This window comes from Anopheles coluzzii, chromosome 2, assembly GCF_943734685.1.
Source record: "Anopheles coluzzii chromosome 2, AcolN3, whole genome shotgun sequence".
Lineage (NCBI taxonomy): Eukaryota > Metazoa > Arthropoda > Insecta > Diptera > Culicidae > Anopheles > Anopheles coluzzii.
In genome coordinates this window covers 53,144,257-53,161,604 of record NC_064670.1, presented here as the reverse complement: position 1 = coordinate 53,161,604, position 17,348 = coordinate 53,144,257, and positions in this window count along the sequence as shown.

Here is a 17,348-nt window from a genome sequence, read left to right as displayed (position 1 = left end):
GCGCAGACCTTCACTAATAGTGGACATAGATGTGTGCAGTGCTGCAAAATGTCACTATCAATGTCATAAAACAATCTGACTGAATCAAAATCCATATCAGCGTCACGTACTCAATTGTGACAATCAGAGGTGATACTCAGAACGATTGGTGTGACTAATACATGCTCATGACATGTTTGCGACCATGGCTTGGTCATTCACTATATCACGACTTTTTTTTGCTGTGATTAATTTTGCAAAATGTCACTGACATAGTCATGACAAATTCTGACTGAAACAAAATCATCTCAGCGTCACGAGCTCTACTGCGACGATCAGAGGCGAGCCTCAAACAGTTGGTGCGACCATCGCATGCTTAGTGACATTGTGTGCAACCAACTCGTGTTCAATCACTTGGTCGCGACATTTGCAGTGGGTGATCATCGCGATGGTCAAGGGAGATATGCATTGCGTGAGAGTGTTTCCAAGAAACAAAATTAGCATGTTTTCTCGCTCTGTTTGACCCGACAGATAATCAAACCAGATAGAGCGAGAAAGCATGCTCATTTTGTTGCTAGAGCCCACGCGCAAAGTATATTCCAAGAATGTCGCGATTATCGCCGACAACAATGTCGTGACCAAGTGAGTGACCAAAAGTTGGGTGCTAAACTAAATGTCACCAAGCATGTCATTGATTCTCCAACTGTTTGAGTATCGTCACTGATCATCTCAGTTGTGTACGTGATCTGATTTGAGCTTCGTTTCAGGCATGAGTGTTGTTGACTGAAACAGTGGTATTTGACAGCACTGTTCACAGCCAGAAAAAATCATGATTATGCTTGCACCGGCATTAAGCTAAGCTTGTCAGTCAGAGTATCGCGTTGGACTTAAGAATTCACATGTCGTGTTCAGCATGTATTGACGCACTTTTATTGACTATCAGCAATGAGCATCAAGCTACCACGAATATGTTCATTGTTTCGTTAGTGAAAATCTCGTGATACTCATGACATTTTGCAGCACTGGATGTGTGAAAATCAACTCTTGCATAGAATGAATTAAAACTGCGTGCCATTGCTGATATCGGTTAATTTGCCGCATAATTAGTGTTATGCCTATCTACATACAGTGGCCGGCAATATAAAGTGGCCACTACTTACAATTTTACAATTTTTACATTTTTTCCGTGAAAAATGTAGTTATTGTACTGCTTTATTTTTTGAAGCATTGCTCGTGATATGCTTAAGAATGCGCAGTACCATAGCATGACAAAAATGAGAAGTTTGCTTCAAGAAAAAACATTTTTTCCAAAATTGATCACAATCACTGTGCCAAAATAAAGTGCCCACTTTATTCATTCTACAGAAAATATTTTTCTGAACAAATATAACAGCAAACTTATAATTTATATGCGTTACTCTCGCATTCTTTACATGTTCGAGGACCTTTGACATAATTTATTTTGTTTTATTTGCACGTATTTGGCATTTGTTCTTCCTAGGAGTATTTCTGAGCTTTAACATATTTTGTTTTTCCTAATCACGTCATTCTCACCACATTTGCATCAAAATTAGCACACGAAATCTCGATAGGATTAAAGTTAAGTCTAAGTGGGAGCCATTCAAGAAGTTTTATTCGATTTGATTGAAAAAAATAATTAAAAAATTCTTCGTGTATATCTTGAGTCGTCTTCCGGTTGTAACATCAATTTATTTACTAACTCCGTATTTTTCACAGAAAACAGATAAATTCACACAGGATGCTTATATAAGTATTAGCTTTCATTATGCCGTCGATTCAAACCATGCTCCCCACTTCTCGTATAGAAATCCTCTCCCTGGTCATCACATTGCACTCTTCATACATATTGGTTTGTTGGATCGCGTCTAGATATTTTTGAACATCGGTTCTAATTTGGACTCATCTGTACAAATATCAGTTTTTCAACAATCTAACGATATATCTGCATGTTCTTGATCATATTGAAGCCAATTGGCTTTGTTAGTCTTGCTGTAGCTCGGGCGAGGAACTTGAAGGACGCCACATCTAACGAGCAGTAAAATACGAAAATTGCAATGTGAAAGCTAGGGGGTGTTTATCTTTAGGAGTAGCGGGAAAACTGGTGTGAATCGAAAGTACAACTATGGCTTATACCTTTTTTAACATTCTTCATCAATACTTTGGGATATTTCTTTAAAACAATGGGGTTTGAAAACTAAAAACATGTTCCTACAGGCTAACATCTCAACACACACAATCAATACAAAAAACATTTCTCAACTAGTATCGTATAAAACACCTTGCAAGTCCTCCATGAAGTCTAAATCTTGGTTCCATCGAGAATTTGTGGCAGATTCTATGTGCGAAGGTGGATAAAACTGGTGTCACAAACACATAAATTTAAATTTAAAGCTCTTGATAACGCTTGAGAAGAACCAGATGCAAAAACTAGATGCAGAACTAGATAAACCTTTAAAAATTAGAAAAAAAGCTAAAGATCCTCGAACATGTAAAGAATGCGAGAGTAACGCATATAAATTATAAGTTTGCTGTTATATTTGTTCAGAAAAATATTTTCTGTAGAATGAATAAAGTGGGCACTTTATTTTGGCACAGTGATTTTGATCAATTTTGGAAAAAATGTTTTTTCTTGAAGCAAACTTCTCATTTTTGTCATGCTATGGTACTGCGCATTAGTGATGGGCAAAACGGCTCCGAAGCGCATCAACGGCTTCGGAGCAGGCTCCGCTCCGACAGCTCCGGAGCCGGCTCCGCTCCGACAGCTCCGGAGCCGGCTCCGCACCAATGGCTCCGGAGCCGGCTCCGCACCAACGGCTCCGGAGCCGGCTCCGCACCAACGGCTCCACACCAACGGCTCCGCACCAACGGCTCCGCTCCAACGGCTCCGGAGCCGGCACCGCACCAACGTCTGTCTGTCGCTCCAACGGCTCCGGAGCCGGTTTTAACACAAAGGACCAAAAGAACTTTTTCAATGAAGTTTCAATCGAGGAAATCCGTAAATAGCGGAGTATGTCATGTTTAAAAGAATTTATCAAAAAAAAAAAACATCGATTAGTTTTGAATATTGTTAAGAAAGACGAGACTAACGAATGCTACACAACATCATGCATGTAAATACTGCAATCATATCGTGTGTTAGCTTCCACACGTGCGAGAATATATATTCATTTATGGAACGGAGGCGTGAGTGTAGAGCCGTTAGTCCGGAGCCGGCTACGAAACCGTTGGTGCGGAGCCGGCTCCGGAGCCGTTGGTGCAGAGCCGGCTCCGGAGCCGGCTCCGGACAAACGGCTCCGGAGCCGTCGGAGCGGAGCCGGCTCCGGGAAAAAGTCGGAGCCGGCTCCGAAGCCGTTGGTGCGCTCCGAAACGCCCATCACTACTGCGCATTCTTAAGCATATCACGAGCAATGTTTCAAAAAATAAAGCAGTACAATAACTTCATTTTTCACGGAAAAAATGTAAAAAATGTAAAATTGTAAGTAGTGGCCACTTTATATTGCCGGCCACTGTACAAAAGGGACGATGAACGAGGACTAGAGCGAGGAACGTGTATGTTCACTTTGCTTAATAAGCGAGGTGCGTCAATTTCTCCTTTTATCAGTTTGGCCATAAAGATTGTTTTAGCCTTTTCACGCCGCTTCTCTAATGATTCTTCACCTAACAATAAGCATCTTGTCCTATAGGGTAGTGTGGCACCATTTAGCCATCTAAGCTTTTTAATCGCGAAACGAGTCATTTTCCTTTGTACACTTTCAATGCGTTTGATCCAGCGGTCGGTATGAGGACACCACACAATTGATCCATATTCTAAAATCGACCTGACTAGACTGTTAAACAGTGTTTTGATACACAAAGGATCATTGAACTCTTTCGTCATTTTCCGTACTAAACCTAGGGTCCTATTGGCTCTACTAACAACGTCTTCTATGTGTTTTGTAAAAGTTAATTTATGATCTAGTAAGATGCCAAGATCGCGAATTGTATCTACACGGTTAATCGTTTGTCCATCTATGTCATAATTATAATAAATAGGTTGCCGGGCACGAGTAAACGAGATAATAGCACACTTATCGATACAAAGGACAAGAAAATTACGATTGCACCAGTCGGAAAACATTTTAATCACGCGTTGCAGTTCGTTATGGTCGGAGTGAGTGTTAACTGGACGAAATATTATTACATCATCTGCATACATTAAGTAACTGCCGTCAGGTAAAACAAAAGGGACATCATTTACATATATTAAAAACAATAAAGGGCCAAGGTTGCTACCCTGAGGAACCCCAGATGTGCTTGTAAAGATATCTGAACTAGCTTTCCCAAACTTTACGTAGTAAGTCCTATTGATCAGATATGATCGAAGCCATGACAATAAGTGTGTTTGAAAGCCTAGCCTGTCGAGTTTTGCTATCAGTATATCAATGGATACACTGTCGAAGGCAGCTTTTAGATCAGTATAAATGCAGTCTATTTGAATCCCTTTGCTGATATTACTCGTACATTCCGAGACAAATTCAATTAGATTTGTGGATGTCGAGCGATTTGGCAGCGATTTGGGTGTATGTACATGTCGAGCGATTTGGGTGTATGTACATCTTGTGTCGATGTATAGGTGTATATGATTCTTCTTCTTCTTTGGCACAACAACCGCTGTCGGTCAAGGCCTGCCTGTACCCATTAGTGAAGTGAGCTTGGCTTTCAGTGACTTACAGGGTTTTCGAGGATTTTATAGACATGTTCAGCGAGTTGTAGATTCGTTCAGGCATATAATAGACTCTTTCAGCGAGATATAGAATTGTTCGGATGTAGGTGTAGCATTTTCGGTTATACTGTAGAGCTGTCACTTTCGTACCCCTTGGACTGTATCTTGGATCATTCTCATCAGGAGGTAAACAAACAGTTTTCGAAAAAATAAGCTTTTTTCAACTAATTTATGTATTAAACAGCTTGGGGAATGATTATTAGCTACTTTTAGGACTTTTAAGAATGAAAAATTGAACCCTGCGGCACAGTGTGTAAACAAAACAAATGACAGCTCTACAGAATCGCTGAACATGTCTACGCCTACTTCCGAACAATTCTATATCTCGCTGAAAGAGTCTATTATATGCCTGAACGAATCTACAACTCGCTGAACATGTCTATATAATCCTCGAAAACCCTGTATTGTTACCATAGCAGGATAGTCAGTCCTACGTATAGGAAACACGGTCTATTCGGGACTTGAACCCATGACGGGCATGTTGTTACGTCGTACGAGTTGACGACTGTACCACCAGACCGGCAATATATGTGTATGATTATCCCTATTTTATATTTCTTTCGGTTGGTATGTTTTCGGGTTTTTTTTTATGGTTTTCTATGTATCCTTATGTTTGTCTTCAAATTCTTCGCATTTCTAGAATGTTCCTAAACACACTGGAGATTTTATGCCTTATGCGACTTGCGTTGTTATCCTACAGGATTCAATTATTGCTACGCATATGCATGTTGCATCATGCAGTTTGTTTCTTATTTTCTTCTCATGCTATACGGAGCAACGCTGGGACATTGGCAATTAGTGTTGGCCGTTCCGGTCCGAACCTAGTAAAAAAGTTCCGTTCTTTATGTAGGCCGTTCCGTTCCGATCCTTTATACAAAATCGTTCCGTTCCGTTCATTCCGTTCTTTCCGTTCTTTCCGTTCGTTCCGTTCCGTTCCTTTCCGTTCCGTTCCGTTCATTCCCTTCTTTCCGTTCATTCCGTTCCGTTCATTCCGTTCCGTTCATTCCGTTCAGTTCCGTTCATTTCGTTCTTTCCGTTCATTCCGTTCTTTCCGTTCATTCCGTTCCGTTCAATTCGTTCTTTCTGTTCACTCCGTTCCGTTCCGGTCTTTGCCGCTTCAATATTGTTAGCAAGGTGCTATCGTTCGTGCGTTCCGTTCTTTGAAAAAACCGGCTTTGTCCGGCTGTTGCTTGCTGCATGCAAGATAACTGTTCACTCTTTGCCTGTGCACTCTCCCATGCTCACAGGAATATTCATCGCACTTTGTCGCGTATCGTATATAAAAATCGTGATAAGCGAAACCAAAAAGGGTGTTGCATTTGGTATTAGGGTGCAATTTGTAACATCTATTCTACTTTTTTTTATAATTTAGCTAGTCTAAACTAGACAAATAACTATTATAAAATTTAAATTAGTACTCATATGGCAGGACGGGTTGGAAAAGATGTATTATGATATGCGAGTATGAACAACGAAAAATAAAATGTATTTATTTTTTATGCCACGATGTCCACATGATCTAGGCACTCGGCATGATTCCAATATTTGGCTATTCGATTTGAAGCATTCTGTTCCATTCGACAACCGTTTGAGTGCTGTGATCTTGTAAACGATTTGTGTGAAAAAAACTATTTGTTTTAAATAGTAAGTGAAATTCAAATAATTAGTCAATCTCATGATACAATCGTCAACTCGTACGGGATGATTATCCTGCTATGGGCATTTAATAAGTTACTGATAGCCAAGCCTATTAGTGGTACAGGAAGGCTTTGACCGAAAATGGTCGTCGCATATAAAAAGTTTAAAAAATGGTAGATAATAAATGCATGCTTTATATTAGCACAGCTGGTACAGCTTACTGGGAATAGGTTGAACCCATCTAGATTTGGTGTCCGATATGATCCCCCCCCCCGGAAGACAGTTTGGCTTCTAAGCTCTGGGTCGCTTCTTTTGCACCCCAGGTTCACGTTCCGTTCTTTTTGAAAAATGAACTAGTTCCGTTCCGTTCCTTTTTTTTAACGAAATTCCCAACACTATTGGCAATACCTAGGCTTACCGATGAAGTCAAGTACCGGGCCGTTCCAAACAGTGGCGGATTTAAGGGTACGCGGACTGAGCGGCAGCGAGGGGTTCCGTGGATGGTAATTCCAAAATTATACTACAGTGTGTACTGTAGTCTCATCTAGAACTTCTGTGCCCAATAGGGGGCCCGTGGACGAAGAGACTCATACTTGGTGTTTGGTACTTGGTGTCTAAAAATGATCTAGAGCTAGCTCTCGTTTATAATATTTAAATTATATCGTTTCATAGACTAGAACAATCAAGTATAATTATTTGTTGTTCGGCAGTGTGTTAGATCGTCATCAGAAAGTTTTTGATCGAAGCGTTACACTGGACTCTAGTTTAAATTTCCGTTTACACGTTAAATAAATTATAAATAAATAAATAAATAAATAAATAAATAAATAAACAAATAAAATAAACTTTAGGGAGTAGTCAAGGGATCTCGAGATCCCCCCACTCCCGCCAGAAAACCATTAAGGTGAGTTGAATCAAAGCCAATTGCAATATTCCTCGACACCAACAGGGGTCTTCAACTCCATTTACCGCTTAGGGCCCCCGATACCCTAAATCCGCTACTGGTTCAAAAATGGTTGTTTACTAAGGCCAACGATAATGAATCCATACGATAAGTTACAGTTTGCTTCTATATTTGCATTTGCTGCATTTATCAGTTACATTTTAAATGGGTTATTATTATTCTGCTGTTCTAGCCGGATGTGATTTTGCTATTTGCTCTGTGAAATGAGATATTTTCCAGGTGGTTCTGGAATAATATAATGTTGTATAGCAGACATGCCACAATAATTTTAATCAGGAAAAGATTAAAAAAGATGTTGCGTTTTTAATTCTCTTCAACTTCTAGAATATCTATTCATATACAGATTTATTTAAACATTAAATTTTGATCTAGACTATCCATCTGAAATTTTATTCACTTAGAAAAAGCATAGCAAGAGCAGGGTCTGGCGAGTTTGGCTTATCATCATGGTATACTATCATTTATCTAATATTTTCCCCTCCTGTAATTGCTAGAATTAGATTCAAGTACCTGATCGAAAAAATGGCAAAACACGGTGTTGTTTACATTTACTCTAAGGTGCATTACAGAGATCAGGCGGTGGAATCTAGAATCAAAGTGTATGTAGTCCAGGTAGTCTCATAGCATGTTTTTATACCCAAATTAGAATATCACTTTTTGACAGGATGGGTGAATACTTTTGTTCAAACAAGCTTTCTGGAGGCTTGACGAATACTCAAAACAGACTTCAAAATTCATACACCTTGGGATAAGCCCACCTGTATATTATACCCACTTAGATAGCTGCTCGAAAACTGCTATACAATGCAAACAGCTGACAGGCTGAAATTTCAGCCTACGAGCTTAAAACGGAAAGGAACCCACTATTAGTTTTTGCTTTGTGCTGACAGCCTTTGAACCATCACAAACTTTTACCCAAATGAGCCACTAACAAAGTCCATGCAGAAGTCATTGTCACCACACACTCGACACTCGCAAGTGCCCCGCTTGCATCGCTTTCCCAATGTTTGTCAATATTGGTTGGAATGTTTCAGCAGCATTTTCGTCGGGCACTGCGTGGGGGTGGGTGGAAATATTTGACAATTTACTTCCAACCTCAGCTACTTTCAGCATTAGCCAAACGTAGCCCGACTCGAGCAACAGGTCCGCTAGACAAGCGGGTTTCTGCCAGCAATTTCGATGCGCACTGTTGGCGTTGGCGGTTCTTATGCCACGATGAAAATGTCCGGAAAAGCAAACGGACGATAATTTCTGGCCGCATACGCTGCGTTGATGTGATGCGCGATTGGCAGTAGACCAACAAACACAAACACATGCAGTGGCCAGCATGCGGGTCCTTTGGTAAAGCGGTGTGAGTGAAAAGTTCCACCCGCTGCCATCGAGCGTTCGTTGTCATGTGCTACTGTTTCATAGTCTCATTGTTTCAGCTTAAATTTATGTCCTATGGTGTGTTGCAATTTTCAGGACTGGAATAATCTGTGAGAAGAAGTGTAATAAATCACAATTGACAGCAAGTGCGTTAGTATGGACGAATATATCATATTTAAATTTTGCATTATCCGTGTTTGATTTATGATTTATGATCTTAAACATTGAGTTATTTCACTAGTTGGGTAATATTATCATAAAATAAAAAATATCAAAAAACAAAATTGAAAGATTACATTCAAACTATTCTTTGATATGAAAATTGACCATCCTAGAAAATGAGGATAAAATTAAAGGGACACTTACTTTTGTTTATTTTTCTTCTCCAATGCAAGTAAAATGGAGTGAAACGAAACCATAGAGAATGAATCACTACCATGGTATATCCAACAAAATGAAAAATGATAAACAATGTTTTGCCTCAACGTTCATTAAAAATATTTCATTTTGAATTTCCCAGCAGGTGGTCAAGTGGATGGCAACATGAATGATTAAAACGCTGTGATCCTTTCGAGCTTCGCGTTCAGTATCATCGTTGTGTTACTCGTTTAAACGATGCTTAGCATTCTACTAAATTAGCTTCTTGTCTTACCGCCGGAAGTGAGTATTGAAAATGGTTGCTTTTGATGTCCTTACACGTTCTGCCAACAAGCAACATCGTTTATCGTTTCGGTAGGTTTTTTTAAGCGCAGCCAACCTTTGTCCGTGTACAGTGCGCCCTTCAATGTTGATGGATTATTGAATGATGTTTCTATGTATGTCAATTTTTCCTTGCTTACTTGAACTTATTAAATCAATTTCTTAGTCTTAGTAGTTTAATTTCTTATTCGAACCAACCTAACTAAAACGGTGATACTGAAGCTTCTGTTAAGAAACTAGAATATTATCACTCTAAAACTATATACATGAAATGATCTTACCGAAAACCTCTTGCAAATAATCTCTCAAAATAAGCTTGATATAACCCAATCATTCAATACCAATACCAATACCATAGTTTACCGAACATAATTATTTCATTCCGAGCTTTTATTTCTAGTCCATTGTTTGCAATTTATTATAAAGCTAATATTGAACTCTATTTTATTCTTTTTTGTAATATGATGCTGTTAGTCGATTTGGTAAAGTTTGTGTTTTCTTTATCGAAGTACTATTGAATAGTATCGTATGTGTATTCTTTGACGTAACGACCCACATAATTACAGTTGAGTGCAATTATGTATAAGCATTTTTAACCCGTCATATTGGAATTTCACTTTGAAAATAAATACGAAAAATACCTTTTGATCAATCTCGATTTTTAATTTTCGTTAAACCCAAAAGATCTCGCAAATTGTAAGCTGTCAGATCTTAAAAAATCATTAAAATATAATATTCTAAGAACTAATTTCAGCTAAGCATGATGATGTTCATCAAGATACCAACTTCTCGGGAAAGACAAATAAAAACAACGGTAAATACATTCTGTTCATAACGATGTACCAATATACGTTTTGACTGCAATAGAAAAAGCGTTACTAATCTTTAGAAACATATATATATATCCATTTCCGTTTCATATTGTAAATCTACCGATAGTGTGGAAGTTCCAATAGTGATGATATTGCACTAAGATGCGTTTAATAAGATAATTTAGAGGTAATAAATTTATTTATCTTTGTTTGAAATGTTTGGAAAATGACCGGAAAATCAATTATATCGTGAAATGTGGCAATATTTTTCGAAAATCGGTAGAATTTCATCTAAAAAAACTCATACTTTTATTATCCCATTCAATTGAGTGTTTTGCCCGAGTGAGATTCGGGCTGTGTTTTTGTTCTCGATTCCGTTTTCAATAGTTGGGTGGGTGTGCGGGTGGCAGATAAGACAATGATTATGACACATTTTGCACATCATCGTTTGTGTGAAGCAACGGCTTGCAGAATGGACCAAAATTAATTTGTTTTATTTACAAAACAGGTATGGTCCTACAGTGGTTATAGTAGCAAAATCGATAACAATTGGACATTGTAGATTTTAATCGTATTGTTTGCACTAAAATAAGCAACATAAATGAGTTTCATGTAATTTAATTTAACGTAATTTACTGGCAAAGGCCAGAATTCACATATCTAACTGAGTGAAAAACACATTTCAAATCAAACACACCCTTCCGGGGGTGGGTTGACCACAATCTTTATGTAATACTTTACTCAATATTATCTTATTACGAATTCAAGAATTCAGTATTAAGGCAGAAAACCTGCTGTTCACATACAACAGCTTCAAGACTATTCTTGTAATATTTAACACAGCTTTTTCTGTTTTTTTTAACTACCACCACTATAGGAACACAATATGATGACTATAGGAACCATACCACCATTATAGTTACAAGAAAGCATTTACCAAAATTTGAATTAAATGTGTTGTGTTTAATGATGATGATGATGAGTCCCACCTCATACCCCGATACAGTATTGAGAAGAACGATTGTATCTTTAGATAATTATTTGTTAAGAAATTAAATAACTAAACGAAGTGATAGCAAAAAAAAATTTAAACTTGTCTTATTAACTGACGGTGGATGTAATGGTGGATATGGCTGTGGTTGGAAAGATAAAACATATTTTATTCGCTATTTGTCAAGATATTCGTAATAAAAAACTACCATTCTGACATGGTAAATTCATTAAAAAACATCTTTACCACTACAAAAAGCATCACTATTAGTACATGTTTCCTATGTGTAAAAAAACCCTTAAAATCTACTGTGTAAAAAAACCCTTAAAATCGCAACAATCCTAATAAACCCTTTGTACCGCTGTTCACTGTTCTTGCTCCGTTTTGTGCTGTATTGATGTTGGGCGTCGGGCAAACAGCTTCTACTATGGAAGGTGGAACCGTGAAAAGGTACCGTTCTGGCATTGTTCGGTCGTGATTGAATTTCTCCAGAGAACGTTCAAGTGGCAGAGCGTTGGCATAAAGTACAGCAGCCTTCACGGATATTGCCTTTCTTTTGAGGTCATTGAGCAGTGAGATTTTTTGGCTGGTATGCACTTTCGGTGAACGTTCACTTTCTTTTCGTTGCTGTGTGTAGATCCTGTTTCCTTGCGCCTTGCTCAGTCGATCGTGAGCTCCTCACGCGAACCTTTAAAAAAACCGGGTCGCATGACGGGTGGACAAGTCACTTTCGATTGCGGTTTCACCGTCAAGCATCGGTTTCAAGTTCAGCGACCCATTTATTTGTGTTCATGGCTGTGCTGTGGCTCCCTATGGTGGAAACCTTTGGACCGAGCTTTGGAGAGGGTGCTCGGGGTGGCATCAATGATGACGTACGTTCTTTTTTGTGGGGTGGAATGGGGGGGGGGGAGTGCTTGGTTGTGTGTCGAACAGAAACATGAAGTGTCTTATGACTTGAAAAGTTGTTAGCATCAGTAGATAGACTGGTGCTGCGAAGAATCTTCGAGGAAAAAGTGTGAAAGAGTATCAATTGAATATTTTTGGATACATAGGATTGATGAATAGACCATTTGCTGAAAGCTTTCGTATGTTTGTTGTGTTGACACCTGTTTGAAACAAGAGCAACATAATAAAATTAATAACTAAATATGATCAATACTGGAGGGAGCATTGTTTATTTGTTTGGTTGAAAACTAGGGGAAGGTAGGTAAAGACGGACACGTTAAGGGAAAAATCTAGGGATATATAAGTGCAACGACCATGAAAATGTGCATACATCATCTTACACTCATGATTTATCAGAAAATTTTTTCGTTCAGTTTTGAAATGTTCGGGTAAGACGGACACCTGATTTGGGAAACATGGACACCATGAAGGGTGAGATGGATGGACACCTATAAAAAAACGTTGGGAATTGAAGAGGTTTATAGTATTTTAACATATCCTATTGCTTTCTACATCCTGGTATGTACATAAACCAATTCTAGGCCAATTGCAACGACGGTTCATTCAGCCCTGAATTTAGGAATTGTAAGCGGCGCTGGTAATGTATCGTAGAATGCAGCATCTAAAGCATTATTGAAATATCGCGCACTAACAGCTGACGTTGCTCCAGCTTACAGAACAACAGTCTAGAACTTCCTTTTAGGAAATTACTCCGCGAAAAGTCCACGACCACAGTGTCTTTGATGCCAAAAATATTCTTAAATGTGTTGTTTTACTTTCAGTTTGGATTCTACATTGTTGATTTTTTCGAAAATTACCATTTTCATGCATTTATGAGAAGTGTCCATCTCACCCGCAGTGTCCGTCTACCTTCCCCTACTTTTTTTAAATATATAAATATTTGAATTATATATCTTTAAATATATTCTAGATTTAAATCTTCTTCTTCTTAATTAACACAACAACCGATGTCGGTCAAGGCCTGCCTGTATCCATTAGTGAAGTGAGCTTGGCTTTCAATGACTTATTGTTACCATAGCAGGATAGTCAGTCCTACGTATGGCGGCACGGTCTATTTGGGGCTTGAACCCATGACGGGCATGTTGTTAAGTCGTACGATATTTACAGCTTAAACTATGAAAAATATCTTGATACTATCCAGTTAAAATTTTCAATCCAGCATGTCAGTGAAAGTAAGCCGTACCAGGCTGAACCGGCTGAAAGAAAATAGGTTAGGGGCAATTCGTGGCACCGGATTCGGAGTAACCGGAACGATCGTTTGCATGAAGGTGTGATTGCGGTAAAAGCAACAGCGGGGAGCATTGGCATCATCAGCATGATTTCATCTGTCGTCGATAATGGTATTTTTCCCGAATCATTCGTGTGCTTTCTTCGTCATCTCGAATCCCTCGAGGGAGAGGGCCAAATGCGTCACAATTCTACACGGTACTAGAGGTTGAGATTTGAACTTTGAGTTTTTTTGAATACCGTGGCTGGTGGTAGCGAGATGATTGAATGAAAGCCAAGAGGCTGAATGAAAGCGAAACCGAGGGAAAAATCAATGTTTGGTAGAATACCAAATGTGGAAGTAAATGTTGTTGGTTTTGGATGATTGGCATGGTGGATTGTATTCGGATGTGCATTGTTTGTGGATATAATCGTAACAAAATGAAACATTTCTAACACTTACTGGGTTTAAAAATCAATAGGTGATTTTATTCATTATTGCTTTTTTTTTTTGATAGAATACATTAACACAACTCAAAAAAATCCTAGTTTAATGAAATTTTTACTTTTTCTTTTATTGAATGTGTTAAAGCATTTTTGTATTATTGCTTCATTTTGTTCGAAAATACGGTCGTAAATAAAAGCAAAACAACCAGTGTTGAGCAATTTCTAATCGATGAAGATTCTAACTGTTCAATGCAATTGGCAAATGTTGTTGCAATGCGTGCGTAATACCTTTCCAAGCAGCTTAACTTGACTATCGTTTTCAGTGGCTACCTGCCTGCAAGCGGTCGTTTTTGATAGAGATTATTGATTGTTGCACTCTGGAGAGAGCCACCAATAACGAATAACCACAATTTGTGCACTTTTCAGCGGCATTTGTGCTCCCTACGGTTACTTTTTCTTTTCTTCTTTGGCTCAACAACCGATGTCGGTCAAGGCCTGCCTGTACCCTCTTGTGGGCTTGGCTTTCAGTGACTAATTGATTCCCCCCCATAGCAGGATAGTCAGTCCTACGTATGGCGGCGCGATCTATTTGGGGATTGAACCCATGACGGGCATGTTGTTAAGTCGTACGAGTTGACGACTGTACTACGAGACCGGCTTACTACCCGACGGTTACTATCGTGATATAATAGGTATGATTGTAAATTGCACAGCCAACGGATGTTGGTATATCAGGGAGCGGTAGATTATACCAATCATGTCTCTCATATTTTCAAACTGCCGGTTGCAGTGCTGTATGTTTGATGCCTTTTTGCGTTGCTGGGAAGGGAATGGACGGACAAAGCTTCCGTTGGTAATTCATTGGCCAAATGCTGATCGAACGGGTGAGTTCATTCGACTGCACATGTACCGTGATTTCCGATCTAGTTTCAATGCTGTAGCTGGTACACAGTGGAAAATTGGATGGATTCTTAATCTGTAATCGATTATTAGCTCCAACAATACGCTACCCCAAAACCTCCGTCCGATTCAGTTTCATACATGCAAATCAAACGCTTGAAACGTAGAAGTTGACCAGAGAATGCAATAACCCAAACATGCAAACTGCATCCCATACTGTGTATCGCATCCTTATCCGATAGGAATAACTATCAGTGGTTAGAAACAACAGCGGTGGTACAACTTCAAAAGCCATATGGTCTATGTTTTTGTTGCTCCTTCCCTGTTGTCGAATAGTGTGCGTCGCTGTTTGGATGCTGTCGTTCGCATCCGGTTTGATCATTTTACTGCCGTCGTTTGCATCCGGTATGCTCATTTCACTATCGCATACCTCCAATGCTGTTTGCCATTCAGAGATTATGCTGGGCGTAAATCAACCCCTCCCCACTCTTTTTTTATCGGGGTACAGGGTAGGGTGGGAAGGAATCAGAAATTGGCATGGATTTACATTCGTTCGATTGAAATACTTACAGATCGGTGTTGTTACTGTTGAATTTCAGGGTTTGTATAATGCTATTGATTTCAAATATGATTAAAATAACCATCATTTGGTTACATAGACTTGTTGGCACATGTGATATGTAATAGAAACTGTAATATAAAAGTTGTGTTATAGTTTGCTAAGGTAAAAACTTGCATAACAAAACAAACAGTTTTAATTAATTTTCGTGTATTGTAATTTAAACTAGCTGCTTACATGATTATGTTGTCATAAATACAACTATTGGCATTGATTTCTGAATGACGATGAATTAGATTAAATTTGTTCAGATTTAAAGTGTAGTTAATTTGTGAAAGGTTTAGACTTGGTGCTTGAATAATTCTTAACTAATATGTTATTTGGTATACAGGGCTAGACAAGTTCAATGCCCATTCGGACCACCTCGCCCCTGCCCCGTCATTACCTATATATTATTCGAAAACAACTGGTGTATCAATGATAAAATAGTAGCATTATTGATTTACGTTGGGTTAAGATAGCTATTTGAAATTACAGGAAACGCTGTGTTTCGCCTAAAACCGTTCAAATTCGCTATAATCAAGTGAAAGCAGGAAGATTAGTCAAATATATGACTAGGAATTCATAGAAAGGTGTATAAAAATTAATCGGAATCATAAACAAACAAGTACTAAATAATTTTTCCTTGAAGAATAAAATACCATTATTTCGTCCACAAACAGAGTGTCTTTAAGAATAAAAGGATAAAGGCATTTCAATATGATATAACCTTATCTTACGTATACGTTACTTTAATAGCATATGCCAAACAAGCATGTATAATTTTTTTTTTTATTCGTAGAAGAGATTTTCCAAAGTGTTTCTATCTTAAAATGATTGCTGCAATAAACGGATTTGAGCACTCTTTTTCCAGTACAGCTATTGCCAGATATGCTGCAAAGGGTGGCTAAGTACAACAAGGCGAATTTATCAGCAGTTTGCAATAGGTATTTTTAAACATTGCACCAAGAAACTCTTTCTCAAGCCCTACTCGAGTCTGGGAAGCGTATTCTCGGTACTATAATTATTTCTAGAGCTAGCTTTTCTACATCTAAGGGATGAGTGGCGCATGTTTGTAAATTGCTACAGGCAAGACTTGCTTGAGCCAAGATGAAACAAAAACAACTTATTTCGTAAGCTCTGCTTGACGTCATCTTTAACATTAAAGCGGGATACAAATGGTAAAGTGAACTGTTTTTATGGAAATATTAACTCACACCGGCACAGTTTTTGCATGGTTTTGTAGAGTGATTCAAAGTCACAATCAATAGGGAAGTGTGCATCATAGGACACAGAGGAGGAAATACTGTCCCAAATGTGGACAAAACACTGGGAACACAATCATAGTTGGGCAGCACAATAAACATAAACCGCATCCAGTGTGGGGGGAAAAGGAAGCATTCAAATTTCCGGTAACGTGGCGACTGAGCTGGGACGATTTTTCTTTCCAGCTTACAGTGGAGCCGGTACTGTTCAACATTAACTCGCCCATCGTGATGGGTTTTATTTTAGCCTGGGCTTCATCCAAGAAGGGTAGAAATATGCGAAACGGCTCAACAATAGCTTGACGACGCGTCGGTTCCGCTGGCAAAAGCCGGCTGCTGGGCATAACAATAAAATCCGCTTAAATACCGTTAAAACCCCGAGATGGGCTTATTGTTTTAGGAGGCTATCATAGTCCTCCGGTTGGCGGTTCGCATTCGCAAAAACTTGGACACCTTGGAGATTACGGTTACTATAGCCATTGGCAGGGCCATGCTAAGTGATGCCGTAGGACGGTTAAGCATTGCCGCAGCAGAAACAGCAGCAGCAGTACGCCACACCACACCGTGCAGCAATTTAGCCGACAAGCCGAAAGTAGATTTTGGGCAGACGCGGCAAGACGGAAGCGATGGGATTGAGAGTATCATAACATAATTTTGAAGTGGCAACACATGGATGAGAAGAGTGGGAAAATGGGTAGAAAGGTCAATGCGGAAAAGTTGATAGGACAGTAG